This window comes from Perissodus microlepis, chromosome 6 (genome assembly GCF_051167445.1).
Source record: "Perissodus microlepis isolate ML-2025 ecotype Zambia chromosome 6, ASM5116744v1, whole genome shotgun sequence".
NCBI classification, from domain to species: Eukaryota; Metazoa; Chordata; class Actinopteri; order Cichliformes; family Cichlidae; genus Perissodus; species Perissodus microlepis.
In genome coordinates, this window is record NC_140466.1 from 34,861,873 (window position 1) to 34,883,622 (window position 21,750).

The 21,750-nt window shown below is 39.3% G+C and overlaps 1 protein-coding gene across 1 annotated transcript in view; it reads right to left on the minus strand.

The window, feature by feature from the left end:
* The window catches only part of LOC146386091 (protein phosphatase 1 regulatory subunit 29-like), a 307,745-nt gene that overhangs the window by 144,640 nt on the left and 141,355 nt on the right, over nt 1-21,750 (minus strand). The window contains exon 3 of the mRNA XM_084932118.1: nt 2,799-2,853. The gene's annotated coding sequence lies outside the window, so the exon portion shown is untranslated. The remainder of the gene's footprint in view (nt 1-2,798; nt 2,854-21,750) is intronic.

Sequence of the window (21,750 nt, forward strand, 5' to 3'; positions counted from 1 at the left end):
AATTCTATTCATACATTATTTTTTTGCATGAACCCAGGACCGTGTAATAATATGGAAGATTAAAATAAAAACCCTAGATGATTAGAGTTAAACTTAAATTGGAATTTCCTTTTAAATAATATTCTCATATATCTTCATTTGAAAGTTTGACCTCGGCCTGCTACTTTCTCATTTCGCTCTTTGGCAGTTTTATTTTTTTTTTTCCCTGATAGCGGTTGGTTTCATATGAGCCAAGGTCTGTTGGCTTTTTGATAGCTCATATCTTCCCCATCTTCACCTTCTCATCAGTCTTTTCCATCTCTATCAATGCCCTTTTCATTTCCCTACACATTTAAAAACCATCAGTCTCCATCACATCTCCTGACTTCCACCTGTTGTTTGCTTTAATTCCCGTGCTACACATCAAATACTCTGAGCGAGTCATGTCACATCCTCTGTGTGGAAATTGTCCAGCCCTGATCCACCACTGGCCCTGGCATAAACTGAGCTTGACATTTGATATGCGCTTCAGGCAGTAACAGCACTTACTTTACACGTACAGGACTGTACAGATGTTTTAGATGTCTTTTAGATGTTTAGATTATCTTTGACACAATGTCATCAGACGGGCAAGTTTTTGGACCTAAAGTCTTTCTGCAACTTGACGATAACACCAATCATATACACAATCTATTTGACCACCCTACTTTTCTAATGTTTCTAAAAACTGTCTAAAATGTTTTTTTTCCAAGACTAAAAATATCCTTTTTTCATTAGCGTTCCCACGGCAACTTGAATAAAGGCAAAGTGAATAAAATTACTTAAAGCAGTGGGTCAGTGAGAAACAACTAGGTTCTAAAATAACCATAAAAATAATAATAATCCGTTTAGAAGAGAGATATATAACTGAACTTCAAAAATGAGATTTGTGCAAGATTATTTTGAACCACACATGTGGACAAAAATATATAACACTTAAATTGGCCTTGCTCAATTTCCTGCCATATGTCATTCATGACAAAATAGAGGAAGCAAGCAAGAGAGTGGAGAAAGAAAACAGAACAAAGGAAAGTAGAGTGAGGCTTGTAAAATGATTTGGGGATCTTTTAGAGGCCAAACCTTCACTAGATACTGAAAAAAGGTGACAATGCTGTAACCGACAGACTCGATGGACCAAACTAATTTTAAGTCATGACCTTAAGATTATTTTGAGGTTGAGTCTAAATGCACCCATTTACTAAAGCCATTGGTGATGTAATAAACATAGTGATAGAAGCATGAAGCTGCTGCTATTTTAGCAAAACTTCTATGTAGACATGGCAGAAATATAAATTCAGCTGATTTTTCTTCACACTTTCATATCTAACATGCCTAAACATTAACAATCAGGAAGCCAGCGTATTCATTCATATGAATTCGGCCAGCAGATTTTTTTTAAATCAAAGTCTGTATGTAGTCCTTGTGTGCGGTAATAATTGAATGAGAATCATTTTTCTATGATGTCATCAAAATGATTCATCTTCTGTGCTACAATTTTATTTAATCAAAAATGAATACCGCACAGCTGAACAGGCAGTGGAAATGTGGCATGTGTAGAGTGGCGTTTCTCGATACAAACAAAAGGTTAATGATGCTTAATAGTTTCACCAGATTTACTTTAAATAATTACACACATCGCTGCCTGAGTCCCAATTTAAAGGCTAGATATTAGCAGCTTCTAATTCCCCACAGCATCAGGCACATAGCCCTTAACTGTATATCAGTTCAGGTCTGATACAGTTGGTTAATTCAGGAATAAGTCATTTCCAAGCTAGCTGGCGAATTGCTTGATTTTCATTGTTGTTCACTGCTGTGGTCTGGTTTGATAAAATCAACTCCCTTGATGCTTCTTGTTTGTGTTCTATAGATGATTTTTCACTGCTGAACTTCTTTCAGTGGTTTCCTTTAGGGTTTGCCACAGCAGATCATCTGTCTCCATCTCCCCCTAAACCTAGCATCCTCTTCTGTCACACCAACACAACCTGTACCGTCTAAAAAAAAATATTAGCATTTTAACTCCACCTCCATCTCCACCTTATGTCTCCAAACTATACATCAAAGCAGGAAATTGTTGAACACATCATAGAAATATATTGTTTTAATCTGGCATATTGATACTTGTTGTGGTTTTCAGATATACACATCTGCATACTGCCCTGGTTAGCTCACTGGATTATTTGTTTGCTGTGTGACATAATACTCAATATCAATGAAGCATCGCTATATTTCAAACTAACCACTGGTGAAAGGAGCTGCTGTTGGTCTGGCTGCCAAAGATGTTAAAGCTGTGCTAAAGCTTCTTGAATAATTGTATCATCTTCTGCTAAACTTAATTCAAGAGCATTTCTCACAATCATTGGTGTAATGATTGGCAGCAGGTGAAGGTTGCTAACATTTTAATAATAAAAATAGTTATAATTTTTTTAGCTTTTTGTTTGACAGAAGTTTCATCACCACTTCATCAAAAAATTCAGTAACAAAAAGAGAGGTAAATGAACTGGTTCTTATATAATGCTTTTCTATTTAAACATTCAAAGTGATTCATACAACATGCCTCATTCACACAAGCACTTTTTTTCTATACTTAAGTGCTTTCTATTTAACATTCATACTCCAGTGGATGCATCACAGAACAAACTGGGGTTCAGCATCTTATCCAAGGATACTTTGACAGGGACTGAACCACCAACCTTCCAATTAGTGGATGATCCTGATCTGCATGATCTGCATGACAAAGCATGCAAGCAAGGGATGTGTCTCATGCATGGAGAAGTGCTTACCTGCACACGTGCACCTGGGTATAACACCTCAGCCAGTAACCCAAGAAAGAAGCACCTGCAGAGACAGTAATAAATGGTGAAGTGGGAGATTAAATACATTCCAAGCAGAGCTGAGTAACTGCTTCTTTGATTTGGCCATAAATACCGAGGGACTGAGCACATACAAAAAACACTAAGAACTTATAAGTTTGGCTTTACTTTGGTTTAGGTTTTATGTTCACACAGTCAGGAGTGATGTACGTTTTCTGCCTTCTTTATTGATGGGAGGGGAGAGGAAGGGAAGAGTGCAGATGTACAGAACAAAGATGGATGGTTGACTGTCGGGCAATCTTCTGTCGGGGTTATCTGAGGAGGCAACTGAAAAGGCTGGCGAGAGAAATGACTTTAAGACTACAAGTTCTAAAACTCGCATTAGTCACACTCCAACTTTCTCTTTACACCACAGCCCAATTAACACTGAAAGATCTGCATAAAAGCAAATCAATTTCGCATTTTATGAGTGATATATAACTCAATTATGATACACAGATTTTGTTTCTCCTTCTGAGGAAAAGTCTGGACAAAATCTAATTTATCTATTTTTAATTTAAGTTCCACCAACAATTAGTTCGGAAAGGAGTAAGATTTGGACAGGAGAGTAGAAGTTGTTGAACTGAGCACCTTTATTACTGTACTTTGGACCACTGCCCAACTGGCCACTGGTTGAATATCAGCTGGCAAACCTCGGGGCATTATGTGAAAAAGAATGACAAACTGTTTTCCTTTCCTCCATTGAACTGCAGATACAAGCCTCCTCCATTTTTCATAAGAAATATTTAACCCTATGTAGTCAATATCATACTAATCACTATATAGTGATTGAGATTTTGACAAATTCTTCCATTCCTTTTCCCTTCATTACACATCTAGGCCGATGAGGACAATGTCTGGAAACAGTACTTCAAATTCGGTTCTAGGTTTCTTAGAAAATGCAACAAGGTAACAAATATAAGACATTTTTGATTAAAAAGAAATGAAGCATGATATCAGATTGCAAAAAAAATCTTCATGCTTGCAAGTCCCCAAACAGTAAGTATGGCTCAGGGTAAACTAAAATCTGAACTGTTGCTGATTTCCATCTGTTTCCTCCTCCTTAGCTGGTTCCTACATCCTGAAACGTGTGCTTGTAAGTCAATCATGCTTAGCGTGGGTTACAAGATGTGGAATCAGATTGAGTTTGATTCCCTCTCACTCTGAAAAGGTCAAAGCAGGCAGAATGACAGGTTAACAAACCCCAGCTCAGTAAATGAGTGACTTAAATCCATGTGACCTTTGTTCACAGGCCTTGCTTTAATGGTTGCCATTGACAAAAACACCTTGACACAGTGCTGATACTTTTCAGTCTACGAAACAAAACAAAACAAACCCGTGTGGCGTGTGAGGTTTGCGTCTGCTCCTGAAATTCAGACAAATTTTGCCCAGTTTATCAGGCCATTGAAGCTGCTGACCTGGCCAAGGTCATAATAAGTCACAGAGAAGTATATAAATAAATAAATGAATAATGAGCACACTAATCCTTGACCTCTGCTGAAATTGTTTTTTAAAAATTGCTTAAGAATTCTGATAAAGAGAAACATGGATCAGTAATCATTGCTTTACAGTGCTATGCAGAAAGTCCACCTCTTTTCTTTAGATTTTATTCCAAGAAGTCAGGCTTTCTTATATAATTATTTTAATTTGCCAGGAGCAATAAATCTCTTTCAACGGTTTTCTTTGAACATTGGCTGCTTTTTTTATTCGTTTTCAGTCCAGTACTTTTGTTTGATCATTTTCAGAGGGATATTTTTGTTTGTTAAACCACTTAACGTGGACCTATGAATCATTCAAGCATAAAAAAGGCGCCTAACTTAAGGGATGGACCAGTGTTGTGTTTAGTCATTAAAGACAATATATCAAAGAACCAGTTTTAAATTGTATCTATGGATAATTCATTATCAGCAAGCTGCCACAAAAACACATGTTTGGTTCCCATTTCTTTAGTTGAAGCTATGAAAATGCCAAAGATCACAGTTTGACAACCACAGACCGCAGTGTAGCTTAAAAAACAAAACATAAAAACTTGACAAATAGAGGAGAAAATAAGAGGCAGGCGTAAAAAGTTTTGGACTGCAGCTGAGCAGTATCTGAAAGTCATGTCCTTAAGAAATAAGAAAACATCAGCAAAGATGCGTCACAGGACCTCAGAGATGCAAAAAATAAATAAATAGATAAAGAGAAAGAGTAAATACAGTCAGTTTTTAAACCACTATCTGATTGCCAGTGCCCTCATTTTCCGCTGGATCCCAAACACATTGCCAGTGCAGTAAAACATCCTTGCACAGAACCACACAATGGGCTTCACAGAGCCCTGAACTCAGCATAGAAGAATATTGAAAAACATCTTGACAGGGAATGCATGAAGACACATCCAACATGCAAAGACGCGCTTCAATGTCTGTCAGGAAGCCTCGAGAACTATTTCTAAAGACTACTTAAAGAAGGTACAACAAAGCTTGCCTAAGAGAGTTCAGGCTATATTGAAGAATGAAGGTGGTCATCTCAGATAGTGGGTGAGCTCATGGCAGCTATGTTGATCCTGTTTATACCTGTTAAGTCCTTATATAGTTTTCTTTTTTAACCATGATCATTCTATAACCTTAACTCTTATCTTTTTTTATCTACACTAAAGCACTGTAAAAGGGTCAGAGGCTCTTTAGGGACAAACAAACAATATGTGATTGTTACAATATGAGGACTTCTTTGCAACCACAGTGCCACAAACGAGTGACGCTGTAAACTCTGTTCAGGTAGAGGATCAAGCAGTGAAGTCTTTTTTTTGGACCAAGATAAACTTTCTGATACCTTTGGGCTCCTTTTTCATGAGTCCGACATGGCTTGAATCACTTCAGTATCAGCATGCCGCCTTATCACCTGTCTGTGTAATTTGTCCCATTCCAATTCTGTCCCTGTAATTCCGAACTCACGTCACATGTGGATGCTTCCTTCCACTTTTCACACGAAAACAAGATAAGAAGTTTGGGTGCGCCTCGTCTCTATTTTCAAACACTCTCCTGCTTCCTAAGTGCTCAGTGAACAATCAAGATTTTGTCTTGATAGCTTGCTTCAGCTCCAGGTTGCTATCTTGATTGCCATCCAAAACGCTTGTTTTTCTAATGGGAGTTGGAATTAATTTCTACCCTCCCGCGGCGCGAAGCAGAGAGTGAAGCAGTGCAGGGTGACTGGCTACAAATGGAGGAAAAACACCGATCTACTGAGACAGAGATGGGGGAAGATGGTGACATAAAAAGAAAACCAGAGAGACCAAAGAGGAGACAGAGGAAAACAGAAGGCGATTGAGATGAGTGACAGAGATTAGAAGGCAACAATCGCAGAGACAGACTAAGCAAGGAGCAGTGTCTTAAAATTCTCCACATTCCCTCCATTTCGTTTACTGCCCTTACTGTGAGGGATTTTGTGTCTTGCCGCATGAGGCTGCTTTCAAATGTTGCACATAAAGATTCTTTTGATCATATCTGACAAAGCGTCTCTTTCTCTCTCCACCTATACCTCTGCCGTCAGCTCTCTATGCCACGCGCTTCTCAATGTCTCTCACTCATCGTTCTCTCATTAAGCATCTTTTCCCGCTGAGCTTTTATCACCTTTCTCCTCACATTTCTCTCTCTCACCAATTTACTCCCTCCACCTCTCTCTCTCATATCCACCATCTTGGATGTTTTGGGGGTTTCCCCCCCCGCGCTCTTACCGCCCCTGTGTCCCTCCCTTGCCTCGCTCTGTGACTCTCTTTCTCTACCACTTTGCGTCAATTCAATTTGACTCAATTCAGGTTGCTTTACTGAATCTAATGTTTGATGAAAGGTTTCTCCTGAAGCACACAATCGATTAAAATAAGGAAATAATGAACTGGCTCTTTTGTAGTTTCTGTGTGCATCCTTTAACAGTAAATCCTTTAACATCTGTGACTCAGTGCATTTTTCTATAAGGGGATTTGTCTTAATTCAGCTGTGCTATATAGACATAGCAGGGGAAGAATCCATGTTATAGACTCATGAGAGAAGAGAATGTTTTTAAATTTGGAAAGACTGATAGAGAAATTAAACAAATATAAATATGGAAATATTTCTTGTCTTGGGGATCGATTTTCCCATCTACCCTCTTAAATATTACTGTCCCCCCACCCACCTTCTTTTATAGCTCCATGGCTCTTTGATCTCATTTTGACTGAGGAGCATTAGGATCATTTGTATCTGAAGCATAAATGGAGCAAAACATGCTGTACCAAGCGTATAAATAAACACTGCTGTGTTGCCACTCTCTCGATCTGAGCCTAAATCTCCCTTCTCCTGATCTCTCTCCTCCTTCTTTGTCACAGTCTAATTTTTTACACTTTTTCTTAGATGAAAGAAGATTAGCTTAAAGAGGAGAAACTAGCTCCGGTGACTCATTTTGATGACTCATAATCTTCATTTTATGTTGGCAGGAAGATGGCGCCAGTGTGTGCAGCTAGCCGCCTATCAGGCCTGATCGGATTTTTGTTTGCTATTGTTTTATTTTGTGTTTGTTGCCAAGACAACAGCTCTTATAGCTAGGGATGGGTACCGGTATCCGCACCGGTTCTGACATAAACGGTAGTAACCAGACCGAAAAGCAGCGCACATTTTGGTGCTTTATTTCGGTGCTTTTTTTTCCTGATATGTGATACACTTTGGATTCTAGCCAATCATTTTACCTTCCCATGGATAGTAGACAGGCCCAGGTACGTACGTTCTTTTAGAGCAGAGCTACAGATTAAAAATGCCCAAGGCGAAGCGGTCAAAGTCTGGCTGTACTTCACAGCAAAAGATGCAAACTCAGCAGCCTGCAACAAGTGCTTTAAGGTGATACTGTGCAAAGGAGGTAACTCCTCGAATCTGATGAAACACCTGGCGACGTATAGCATTTTGTTAAAAGCCGAGAAATGCACCGTATTTGATAGCTTGCTGCGAGACCTCACACCGAGCACATCTACTGCGGGTGGGTTGCCAGTTATCGGACCCGGAGTTAGCAACATCCCCCAAAAACCCGAAGAGGAGAGTCCTGGCCCCTAGCCCTGCCAATGTAGCAGAAATGATGACGGATGATGATGGCAGCAGCAGCTGTTCTTCTCTGCGTGAGTAGCTTAATGTTGTTCGTGTGTAATTTACGTTGAGTAGGCTAACCACGTTATTACATTAATGCATGTAAGGTGAACTAGCAAACACCGTCGTAGTTACATCCGGCTGTCTTCTTGTTTGATGGCAGATACTAACTTCATCCTGGCCAAAAAGGTTAAAATGACCAAAGAAAAAGGGGGAAACAGCTAAACATGAGACGTTTTTGGACAAAGTTTGTGTTTTTTCCATTGTTTAAGCACGGAAACGTATCTTACCAGGCTATGATGGGCCAGGCATCACAGTGTGCATTATAGGAACCTTCGGGCACTGAGTTGCACCCCTACAACAAGCCGTAAGAACGGGATTGTTTGTTTGGCTCTTATTAACAATAGATGTCTAACTTTTCTGTTAAATGAATTCTTTACCTCTCCTGAGCTGGATTTTATATTTCTGACAGAGACTTGGCTTTGTACTGGTGAGTTCACCCCATTGTTAGAACTTCTCCCTCCTGACTGTTTGTTTTTCAGTTCCTCTCAGACTGCAGGCAGAGGTGGGGGGCTCGCTACTGTATTCAAATCCAGTTTCCAATGTCGATAGTCAACATCTAACTCCTTCTCCACCTTTGAATTGCAGTCAAGTGGGCTCTGGTCTACTGCCCTCCTGAGATGAATAACTGTGAATTATGATGAGTTCCTGATTGCCGGTGATTTTAATATTTGACTATATCAGGACTCTTGGTCAAGGAATTTCTTGATCTTATTGAAACATTTAATCTCACTCAGTCTGTGTCTGGTCCAACACATGAAAAAGGACACACACTGGACCTACTGTTATCATTTCATTTAAACTTATGCCTGACCGAGTTCTGTGAGACTCATATTTCAGATTATTATGCTATTTTATTTACTGTTTACTGTTACTGTTTACTGCTAAACCATACGTCCCAGCTCAACGAGTGCAAACACAGATGCTCATCTATGTTTGCATTAGCTTTTCATGACTCTGTACTTGTTAAATCTTAACCCTGCTCAATTTATAGTTCTTTTTAATTAATCTTGTAGCAGCCTACAGGACATGGTTGCTCCTTTCAGAATTTAACGGTCTAAACCAGTGACCGAGCCATGACTGAATGATACCACTCGCTCTCTAAGGCGCAATTGCCCATGCAGAGAGAGAAGATGGAAGAAGGATTACCTTCAAGTTTCATTGGCTATTTTAAAAAGCAGCCTACTGGAGTATCAGAGAGCTGTTAAAGCTGCAAAACCCCCATTTTTGATCAAATCTTATGTCAAATAATAGCCACAAACCTCACTCTTAACTCTCTTATAAATCCATGTAGTGCTACTTGTATTGTGCCCTCATCTGCACTTTATTTAAGGTTTCTCACATTTAAAAAGATTTCTGCTCTCAGGACTTTTCTCTCTAATCGTGTCCCAGATCCTGCTGTTTCTCTTTTTTGCCCAGTTGTCTTTGAGAACTTTGACCAAGCATCTCTCCCCTTTTTATCTGACATTGTTCAGCATATGCACCCGTCTTATTGACCCCTAGACAGTATTCCACCACACCTCTTCAAGGAGGTTTTTAATATTCTTGAGCCATGTATTGACCTAATCATTCATCCCTAACATCTGGTTGGTTCCCCAGCTGCTTTAAAACATGTGGTCATACAGGCACTCATCAAAAAGTGTAAATTGGACTTTCTAATAGGGCCCATTTCTAAGCTCTCTTTTTTTATCAGAGGTTTTAGAGCTATGGTGGTGCGGTGATTAGCACTGTTGCCTCACAGCAAGAACGTCCTGAGTTCAGTTCCACCACCTGGCCGGGGCATTTCTGTGTGGAGTTTGTGTGGGTTCTCTCCAGGTACGCCGGCTTCATTGCGCAGTCCAAAGTTAGTGGGGTTATGTTAATTGATGATTCTAAATTGCCCATAGGTGTGCATTTGAGTGTGAATTGTTGTCTGTCTCTATGTGTTAGCCCTGTGACAGACTGATGACCTTTCATATCTGTGAGATAGGAGTTTCTCTGTCCATTTAGGGCAGTATTCAACATCTGTGCCCCCACTTAGTCGTGGAGTACCTCAGAATTCTCTGCTGGAGACTTTTCTCTTCTCTTTATATTTGCTTCTCTTGGGGTCCACTTATGGATTTGAAGATGACCTCCAGATATATTTGCCTGTACAAACCAAGAGCCGCGTTTCTATCCAGGCACTAGTGAACTGTATCAGAGAAAAAAAGAAATTATTTTATTTTGGCAACTCAGTCTGTTAGAAAGGTATATCAGTGTTCCTTTGGTCTATTATTGTCATCCAGTTACAAGGAACCTTGGTGTGACTTTTGACAGTGACAAGTTTCTTTCAACTAAAGCTCCTCAGTAAGGTGAAAGCCTAGTTCACGCTACATGACTTTGAGAGAGTAATTCACGCTTTTATTACCTCTTATCTTGATTACTGTAACTCTTTATATGTTGGCTCTGATGAGGCCTCCTAGAGATTCTGAGATCAAGGTTTAAAACCAGAGGCAATAGAGCCTTTTCAGTGGTGACTCCTAATCTTTGGAACAACTTACCTTTTCATATTTTAGCCACCCAGTCTCTCATTTTAAAACATTTAAAAACCTGTTTTTTCTAACTTGATTTCAGGTGTAGAATGGCAGAATATCCTGGCTTTTAATGCACTTTTCTATTTACTTGTTTTATTTAATTTTTAGTTTATATTTATTTTAAATTTGTTATTCCACCTGCACCCCCTCCTCCTACTAGTTGTTACCAGTGTTTTGTTACTGAAAGGTGAGGAAACGGATTCTTTTGGAGATTATGTATCAGAATTTCAGGAGCAGGACCACGCCTCCAAACACGCTCCTTCCGGTTGTCATCTATATAGGTTCCCCCAGTTCTGCAAACTGTTCATTCTCGTTTACGTGCCCCACCCTCCCTCCTCATTCTCTATTCTTTAACTTCTTCATTTCTATTTAGTTCATGGGGATCTGCCAGGTTAATGACTGCACTTCAATTACATCTTGACTGTTTAAATTAAAATCCATTGTGGTGCTGTACAAAAGCAAAATGGCAAAACATATGTGTTTTGTTTCTTCCTGTTTAAAGGGCTTTTTTCCTCCCCATTGTCGCAAAGTGCTTGCTCACAGGGGGTTACTTGATTGGTCAGGTTTTCTCTCTATTATTGTAGAGACCTTACACTATAAAACACCTTGAGGCAAATGCTGTTATGATATAGCGCTATATAAATTGAACTGAACTAAGGTGAACGAAATTTTAATGAATTGAATAGAACTAAACTAAACTGACCCAAAACCTTACAGGTAGGTGTTTGTTTCAGGATAAAAAATATGTATTTCTCTGTAGGAACAGATGTCCTAGGTGCTCTGGGTGAATTGGTCCATGACACATAGTGTAATGGCAGTGATTTTCACATGAAAAGTCTATAAAGAAACCAAGCTGGCTGCTGTGAGATGCAAACTGACTCTTTAACCTACCACCATCTGTCACTGCCTAGATCAGCAGAACAACCTACACCTTGACCTCGTAAACACTCTGCTTTGCTCACTGTAATTAACGGGACCTAAGATTCAGTGATGGGCAAAAAATGGCCTTTGACAGCGACCCAGTGAATTCACAAGAGGGCAGAAAGCTAAGTACAGGTTGAACTGCGTAGACACGAATAAGTCATTTTCCATCATCATGCTCTGTTGCATCCAGCCGTTACTGCAGCTATAATACCTTCTCATCTAATATCACAGTGGCTCTCAGATCCTTTCCACTCAGAGTATGGACTATTTTCCTGCAGACTACTCATGTTTAAACACTGCATCTTTATTTCTGTCACAGCAGAGTGCTGTTCTAATGAGAGCTAAACTTTTGCCTTACTGTACTAACTGCTCTGATACTGCTGGTGACTAAATTTGAAACAGATTTTACTGTTTGGCATCTTTGTGGAAAAAAAGCAGAATAGATAACATCTCATGGCAAAATTAGATGTATGTATTATGCAAAAGATATAACTTCTAATAAACAGCAGAATCCTTTAGGGCAAAAAGTTAAAAAAAAAAAAAAAAAGAAAGAAAAAGACGTTTTAGATGATAAAAGTACAGAAAATCACAGAGCAGTTTATTAAACCATGGTAGTTGGTTTCAAGTAAGCCCCAGCTAGATGAATTTGTCTGTCATGGAAGGAAAATAGTAGAGAATTTATATTTTATAAAGTTTCCTTTTCCTGTCCTATCCATGCTCTCTGGGAAAATTCTTGAAAGACTCTTTGGTCTTTCTGTGAAAGGACAAAAAAAAAAAAAACAATCTTCAACAACTCATGGTGTAGGGTGGCATGTGCCAAAACCCTCAGTACCCACATCCTGTTACTGTATCAGTGACTGACACATTAGATGCTGAAGGTAAGATAAAAGCATTATTCATGCTTTTATCTCTTCTCGTTTGGATTATTGTAACGGTCTTTTTACGTGTCTCAACAAATCAGCTCTGGATCGCCTTCAGTCTGTACAGAATGCAGCGGCAAGACTTTTAACTGGTACAAACAAGAGGTCATACATTACTCCAGTTTTGGCTTCTCTTCATTGGTTGCCTGTAAAATTTAGGGTTCATTTTAAAATTTTAGTTGTAACTTTTAGAGCTCTGCACGGTGAAGCTCCCCAGTATATCTCTGACCTGTTGAAACCTCATGCTTCATCCCGAGCACTTAGGTCTTCAGGTCAGAGGCTACTGGTGGTCCCACGTACTAGGTTTAAAACACGTGGGGATCGGGCTTTTCAGGCACTGGCACCTAGGCTGTGGAACTCTCTGCCGTTGTCTTTACACTGTCTAGACTCTACTGACTCCTTTAAAAAGCAGCTGAAGACATTTTTATACAAACGGGCTTTTAATTAATTTTAACTTGTATGTCTGATCTTATTGTTAAGCACTTTGTGATTTTTATCTGTGAAATGTGCTATATAAATAAATGTTACTTACTTACTTACTTAAGTAAGTCCTCACATGTATGTATGTCTGTGTATGTATATTGATTTTGTCACTGTGGAAACAACATGGAAGCCCAGAAAATTGAGCTTTCTAATGTGTTTAACACTGTAACCAAATACTCAAAGAGTGATGCATTTTCTGAACTTAACTGAACCAAACAGTAAAGAAAACTACTGAAGAAGCATTTGCACGTTTCTCACAACCAATGAGACTGTTTAGTCTGAGGATGTTTTAAACTGTCACCAAGACTGCTGGATGTTTATACCAGTTTGTGTGTTAAATGGCATTGCATTAAAGCTCACCGCAGTTTGAGAATACCTGTGTGTAGACTATTGATCAGTAATGTGTCTTTAAATTATAAACTGAGCATGTGATTGAGTGAGGGTGAGGGCAGAGTACTCAAGAAAGAATCAAGCACCTCTATTTACAGATGTTGATGAGATCTGTTTAATGGAATGGGAACCAGTGACCCAATGAAACCATGACTGATAGGCAGATCAATAACCACTGAGAGACAATGTATAGCGATTTGTAAGTCTTTCACCTGCCAGGCCTACTCTGTTCTATGTGTCATGCATTCAATCTCTTTCTTCTCCATCTCTTTTCTCATTTCTTTTTTCTCTTCTTCTCTCACACTTTATGCCTTTTTTTCTAATGACTTCCACTCTTTACATTTTCAAAATCTCACCTTCAATCTGTCCAAATCCTCTCCTCCTTTTATCCTCTGCTTATGTTTCCCTTCTTCAAGAGGTTTTCACCTCAAATCTTGCCTGCCTCCAGCCCCACGCACCCTCATCTTACCCCATCCCCTCACCAGTCGTGACTGAACCCCTTCCCCACAGCTCCCCCCGCCACCCCCCTTCATTTTCATTCCACTCCTTTACTTTGAGTCCAGAATACGACTGGCACGACTCTGTCCAGAGGGAGCCAGCCAGGAGACCTCAGGCCATATGCTACAAGGAATAGAGAGATGGAAGAGTAATAGTAGAGAGGTGAGAGAAAGCAGCTCAGAACAAAACAGCCAAAATATGGAAAGGACAAGAGCAGAGGATGATGAAGTGGGAAAAAAGACTCTACAAAGGGTAGACAAAGAAATGAAGACTGAGAAAAAGGGGACGATAAATCAACTTTCTTTTTCAATGAGACCAGTTGATTCAAATCGAAATCTTTCCAGTAAACATTTCAGGAGGAAGAGCAAATGGGGAATGGTGGAACATGTTGTCAATTCAAGGTACAATTTATTTTCAGGTGTCAAGAAACAAGTTGGATATATTACTAATTACATAAGATGAAACTATAATCCAGCAGATCCTGAACAGCAGAATGAACTCACATTCAATTACACAAACGTTGCTTGATAGTAGAACGCAGGAAAAAAAAGATGCCTCCAGATATATATAAAGCTTCCCCTTAAATTAGAAATGTTGCTTTTTTTCTGCATCAGTTCAGAGAGACCTATAATGCTCATTTCAGCTTCAAATTTAAATTTTTGGACTATATTTGAGGAGCTCTGCATGATTCACAGTTCAAAATAACCCCAATTCATCTTATAGCTGGTCTTAGTGCAGTCCCTCAATTCATCCACTGCCTTAAAGAACTTGGTTTGGCAGTTCCCACTTGCCTTTCATCCTTCTATCTTCTAATTGGCTGCCCCTCTCCCTCACCCCGCACAACAGGTGGGGGGGGGGGGGGGGGGGTTTCTGTGTTCATAGCAAAAGCTGTCTGCATTTGCTGACTTCTTTATTTGAAACTTTGAACTTTGATTTATAAGCATCCATCAGTACACATATGACAGAGAACATGGGCCAGGATACTAGATGTACAGTTTAAAGTTGCACAAACCTTATCAGTGTTCCCCTCATAGACACACAGAACTTTCATCTCTAAATCATTGGCTGCCGCTGGTGCGGAAACAATTTGATTCAGAAACAATCAGACTTCATACATGACAAGTGTTTATGCACATATTCAAAGTTTAACAAACAAAAATTCATGACCCATGACTCTCAGAGACACATGCATAAACATGTGGGCTCGCTGAGAACTCTAGCATGCAGTGCAACCGCACGCAGTGGCCTTGTTGCCTGGTAACAAAACTTACTTTTTGCTAAAATCATTTCTTGGAACAAAGTGATGTGAAGATACGGAGATGGCAAAGACAAGAGGAGGAGAGAAAACAGGAGGGTAAAGAGATAAAAGGAAAAAAATATGTGGAAATAAGACAGCAGCAAATGAGTAGAACGTAAAAGACAGGCGCAAATATGAAAGTAATCTTGAGCGGGTGTTCAAAAGTTTATTTTAAAAACTCATTAATGTGACTGAAACACAGACTGGGGAGAAAAAAGAATATTTTGCAGTGGCTGGTGAAGTAGATTTCTTTTTTCTTTTTTGGCCTGTTTATCTCTTCTCTTCACATGTGCACTTTACATATGAGACAAAACATTTTTCAACTGTTCTGTTTTTTTAAAAAGACGTCCACCTAAGATGTGAAATGAGAGTCTGTCATTTTCCCTCAGCTGCAAGGTATCTGGATTTAAATACTGTAGGGAAGCCAAAAAGAATGGTGGACTGTCACTGGAGCAGCAACACCACATGCACTCTGTGATAAAGAGTCTGAACCTAGTGTCATGTGGTTTTTAGCAATGCAGATAAACTTTAATGGGTAACTTTTTATTAGCAAACAAATAGAAAGTTGGATCTGCCTTTTCTGCTTGGTGGCATTTCCTTTTTTGGCCTGGGCTGTCAGCCTGAGTTGCAACTGTCATACCAAAGGAAGAAAAATGGCAACCTGCCTCTGGTATCACCATGGGTGTTTCCCCCAGTCATAAAGGCTCTGTATCCTGTTTTACTTTTAGAAATATCTTTGAGATATATTGGGGCCTGATTATTCAAGATCTTGTTTAAATATGATTTTTGTCTGTCTTTTAAAAGATATCAGTATGAGAGAAATATAATCTCTCCTTCCCATTTCTGCTAGTGTTCTTGTAGGCATTTTGGATCAACTGAGTCTTTTCAGAGTGTTTAGAACAGTCTGATAATAAGAACTTGTAAATATCAAGCCTAGACATAACAAGTGGCGCTGTCACTTGGTGTTCACTCGCTCTGTGGCAGTGTTGCCAACTTAGCGACTTTGTCGCTATATTTAGCGAGTTTTCAGACTCCCTTAGCGACTTTTTTTCTAAAAAGCGACTAGCGACAAATCTGGCGACCCTTTCTGTTGTTATTGGAGACTTATTTATGACGACTTTTTGAGGTGAAAACGTGTATCGCTCTTACTCTCAACAAGCAGCGGTGCTGCCATGGGCACCTCGCCCGTGCCAAAGCGCTCACGGGCGGAGGATAGTCCTCCCCCAGATGCAGGAGATGTTCACACCTATGCGTCCAAACTGCAAATGAATCGCGCATGAGCGAAGCTGCTGCTCCCGCACTGACTGTAACGCCGTCAGTTCTTCTTTTACTGTGATGCTGTTTTGTGGATCACAAGGTTTAAAACAACTAATAAACACACACAAAGTAACTCCCCCAGAGTGCCAATTTCGGGTCACTGTTGCTGGTGTGGAGCAGGGTTGGAATTGTGACATTAAAAAACAATAATTGCTAAAAGAAATGTAATTTGTAGTTAAATAATTCTAACTGCATTTAGGACGTTTTTTACTCACTTTATGTCTCTTCCATGATGTTATTTCTGTCTCCAACAACGTAGGTAGGTTACAATTACATTAGCATGACCAAGTATGCAAATTAGGTGATGTCATATAGCGACTTATAGGACAGCCAATAGCGAATTTCATTACTGAGGAGTTGGCAACACTGTTCTGTGGTAGAGTATCACTTCCTAGGCCCCGCTAGCTGTTCCCCGGCAGACCCCAAGCAGCTGGGGAAAGAGGGCGGCTGGGTGACGGTGAGGAGGAAGCATAGTCCTAAACAGAAGCCCCAGGTACACCACCAACCTGTTCATGTGTCTAACTGTTTTTCCCCCACTCGGTGACACACCCGCCGGGGGTCAAACTCTGGTAATTGGTGATTCTGTTCTCAGACATGTGAAGCTAGAGACACCGGCAACCATAGTCAATTGTCTTCCAGGGGCCAGAGCAGGCGACATTGAAGGAAATTTAAAACTGCTGGCTAAGGGTAAACGTAAATTCAGTAAAATCATAATTCACGTCGGCAGTAATGACACCCGGTTACGCCAATCAGAGGTCACTAAAATCAATATTGAATCGGTGTGCAACTTTGCCAAAACAATGTCGGACTCTGTAGTTTTCTCTGGTCCCCTCCCCAATCAGACCAGGAGTGACATGTTTAGCCGCATGTTCTCCTTAAATTGCTGGCTGTCTGAGTGGTGTCCCAGAAACGATGTGGGCTTCATAGATAATTGGCAAACCTTCTGGAGGAAACCTGGTCTTGTTAGGAGAGACGGCATCCATCCAACTTAATTAAATATGACTATCCAGAGTTTGGACCAGGAAGCAGAGTTGCAGTCTTACACGCCTCTCTGCAGCTTCTCTCCTCCAGCTACCCCCCCAAAAACCCATCTCCATAGAGACTGTGTCAGCTCCCAAAAAGACAAAAAACAAACTAAAAACTAGCAATAAACAACTTAAACATAAACAATCACAAAGAAAGAACAATACAGTCACCCTGGATCCTCCCTTAGTTATGCTGCAATAGACGTAGGCTGCCGGGGATTCCCATGATGCATTGAGTTTTTCCTTTCCAGTCACCTTTCTCACTCACTATGTGTTAATAGACCTCTCTGCATTGAATCATATCTGTTATTAACCTCTGTCTCTCTTCCACAGCATGTCTTTATCCTGTCTTCCTTCTCTCACCCCAACTGGTCGCAGCAGATGGCCCCGCCCCTCCCTGAGCCTGGTTCTGCTGGAGGTTTCTTCCTGTTAAAAGGGAGTTTTTCCTTCCCACTGTCGCCAAAGTGCTTGCTCATAGGGGGTCATATGATTGTTGGGTTTTTTCTGTAGCTATGAAGCGCCTTGAGGCGACTTTTGTTGTGATTTGCCGCTATATAAATAAAATTGAATTGAATTGAAAGTGCACAGTCTAGCTTTTCAGAACCACCCTAAGGTGGGATATTTCAAATTTTAGCACAATTGCAAAGCTGAAAGAAAGCAGTCCATATTTGTTTAATGTGCAAATTGAGGAATATGTGCTGGTCAAAAATCACTCCAAGACTCCTTACAAAGTTACCGGAGGCCAGAATAATGTAGATGCCATCCAGAGTAAGTTGGACACCATGTTGACACTATGAAAAGAAAACTTATAGGTCATCCAGGCCTTTATGTCTTTAAGACATGCATGTGGTTTAACTAATTGGTTTCCATTATCAGATTTTATAGATAAAAATAGCCAGGTATCATCTACATAGTAATTAAAAAGTAGACAGAGTTTTCTAATAATATTACCCAAAAGGTGGTATGTATAATGTAAAAAGTGGTCCCAGCACAGAACCCTGTGGAGTTCCAAGACTAACTTTGTTGAGTGAGGGAGATTTGTAGAAAAAAAAAAAGTGTTTACATGAACGTAAATTGGAATTCATAACATGTTAGCTTGGTAGTTTTAGCAGGCCAAGGATATGTTTATGATCAAATAATCTTAAAAGTGCTTTGATCTGAGTCCTCATGTGAAAGCAAGCATGTGGCATTTATCATTTATCGTTTCAAAGCACCATCACAAGCGCCATCCACCTCAGCCACCACCCACAACTGTTACTGTTGTTTTACTTCTCATGATTTCCCTGAAAATGTGGATGACAAAACAAATTAGTGGCACATTTAATTTCAGGGAAACAGTTAATTTAAAGCGTTAAATCTTTGATTCCCACTAGCTTAGGAAAATGACTTCTGTCATCATTGTGAAATGACAGTAGCTGATAGTATATTTATTTTGCATGATTTTAATCTGAATATATCATGCATATTCTTCATATGCTGTTTTATTCTTTTGAAAGGTGTCATTTAGAGTTGGTTTGATTGAATGTTTGACGTTTGCCCATTTTGTGCACATCATGTGCACCATGATATCAGAAATACATTTCGCCTGATTAAGATTTACTTCCTGTCAATTATCTGACCATTATTAAACAAATTACATCATGCTTCCTGTTACTCTGACTCTTGTTTCCTATAAGGCTGAATTACAAAATAAATTTAAAGCGGTTGTGAAATGAAGGGAGCACTGGTAACCACTGGGGGGCTATAACAGGAATTATAATGTCATGAGTAAAGTGTCTCTTTAAATTCAATGTAAGCACCAGCCCCTTAATTAGATTACATTTACATTTTAGTCATTAACCAGAAGCTGGAAATGCAGAGCAGTTTTCAATTAGGGTAACTACAAAATCTGTTTAAAGTCTTTCACTATCAGCATTACGAGGAGTCATTAGTAAGAAGTACAGGAGTCAAAAACACAGCATCTCAGCAAGAGATCAAATAGCCACAACTATTCCCCTAAAATATCCATGCATGTACGGTGAAAGAAAACACAAATGCTTACCATGATGGAGATGTGTTGAGACAACAAAATTTAATACACACCAGAAACTGTTAGTGAAGATGGAAGGAAATTAATTTAAAATTGAATACTCTTATTAAAAAAACAACAAACTTACTGTTAATAACTACAATTTCCAGATTTTTTTTTTTTTTTTTTTTTAAATGGCTTGTAAATATTAGAAATCTTTTCAATATTTGTTTTTGGTTTCTTTGTTTTATTTTGTTTTATTTTCTGCCTCATTTAGAATCGAGAGTTTGCTGCTGTCACAATTTATATATCTCAGGACAGAAAATCAACAGATGGACTGGTACTGTGGTGTGACCAGGCCTGAGCATGAGTGAGTTCTGTTACCCAGCCAAACATTTCTACAGCCTTTGGTGCGATGAATGGTCAAGTGTATTTTCTCGGGGGTGGTTAGGGTCACCCTTAAGGCGATTAAAAAAACGTTTTTAAAACATTTTAAAACCCTTTAACTGAGCACCTCTCTCCATCACCATCCTGGTGTTTTGAAAATGAAAATGACAAGCTCTGACTGTAAAACTGCATGCTCATTGGTCAACAACTTGTCAGTCAAAAAAGTCATTAACCAATGAGCAAATCCTGGACTATCTTACCTTTCTGACACTTAAAATCACTTCCGTTTACAAAATCGTCTGTTTTATTCCTTATAATTTGAAATAAGTGCCCCATGAACTCACTGGGGAAAGTGCTTAGAGAGGTTAGGACCGTGGGCTTTTTTCCTATTTATTTCTATAATATCAGAAGTTTTTCTAGAACAAAGTATGATCCCAGGCAGCCATTAAAAATAACACAGGTTTCAATTTTCAGGCCCAGGAACTTGTAAATAAAGCTGATAAATAACAAAGTGCATATGAAATGATCCAATTATTCTTCAATTCAACTTTTGTTCTTAATTCCATAAACCTCCTTTGTCCTCTAACAAGCATTAAGTCCATGCAGATAAATTTTGAATAAAGCAGCTGGATGGCAGACAAGAAACTTTATAACAATGAAAGATAATATACACAAAAATGTGTAATATGCAGGACACTGAAAAACATGCATACAGTATAGCTGTAAACACAATCACTTGCACAGTGATCCAGATTATTGTTATACAAATGCAATCCTCTGTGTGGGACTTAAACTTTCTTATTATATGCATACATCCAGGTTGTCTTTCCAGGCCTCAAAAACACATTTTTAGTGATAGAGGATGAGAGAAAGGCAAAAAAATCAAGAAAAAGAAAGTGTGAGGTAGGTCAGACAGAAGTTGTAGGCAGGACAGAAAAAAGGATTCACAGAATTTGAAAAGATAATGTGCAATGGAGTAAAAAAGAAAGAGGGAGAGCGGATTGGGGTGTCAAAAAGAAGGAAGTCGTACACTGAATGAAGAGGAATGAAGTGTGTGTCAGGCTTACATACAAAGGAGATTGGAAGGTAATCAGCCGTATGGCAGGTGCAACACAAGGGGAATAATAATAGGCTCACATACAAAATAAACTTGCATGCACACACACAGACACACACACATTGTTCTGCTACATGATGAAATACAATAAGACTGATAGAAGGAAGAGAAGCACTGTCATTCAGGGCTACAAACTGACACAATCTCCTTTTATTCTTCACTATGAAAAGATAAGGATGTAGTTCCACTCATCGGAGCCTAAAGTAAGAACTAGTTTGAAATTATTCACAACCTCACAAATGTATTCATTTGGACTTAAATTTTTCTTTATTTAATGTTTAAATTCAAAACTTAGAAGAAGTGTTTGTCACTAAGAAAGCTATATGTTCAACTAAAATACAGTTTTCTGTGATAATTTCTCTCTCTTTGTGTTTGGTTTGGCTTGAACATAAGAACATAGCCAACGCAGCCTGTTGGTTAGTATAGTTCTCAGGCGGAGCATTTTCATTGTCGCCAATATGAAACTGGATTTGATGTGTGAGGAGTGGATCTGACTGTGAAACCATTAACACTGGATTCCCTGGCTAATCCTCCTTTCTGATCCTAAGTCATTCATTTTGGGTCATTTTAAGTCTGAGTTCTTAAACCCATCAGGAAAGTGTTTTTCCCATTGACTTCTAAAGGAACCGAAGGGTTTTGAAACCATAGGAATTTCCCCACAATGGTCATTAAAAACAAATGCAGGTACACTTTCATATAGGCTCTACTAATTAGATGCATCTATGTCAGTCCTTAGTACCATCTTTCATACCACTGGAGCAACACCTCCCAACACTTGGATATAATGGTATTGTGTTGAGTGTAGAACACATTTCCCAACA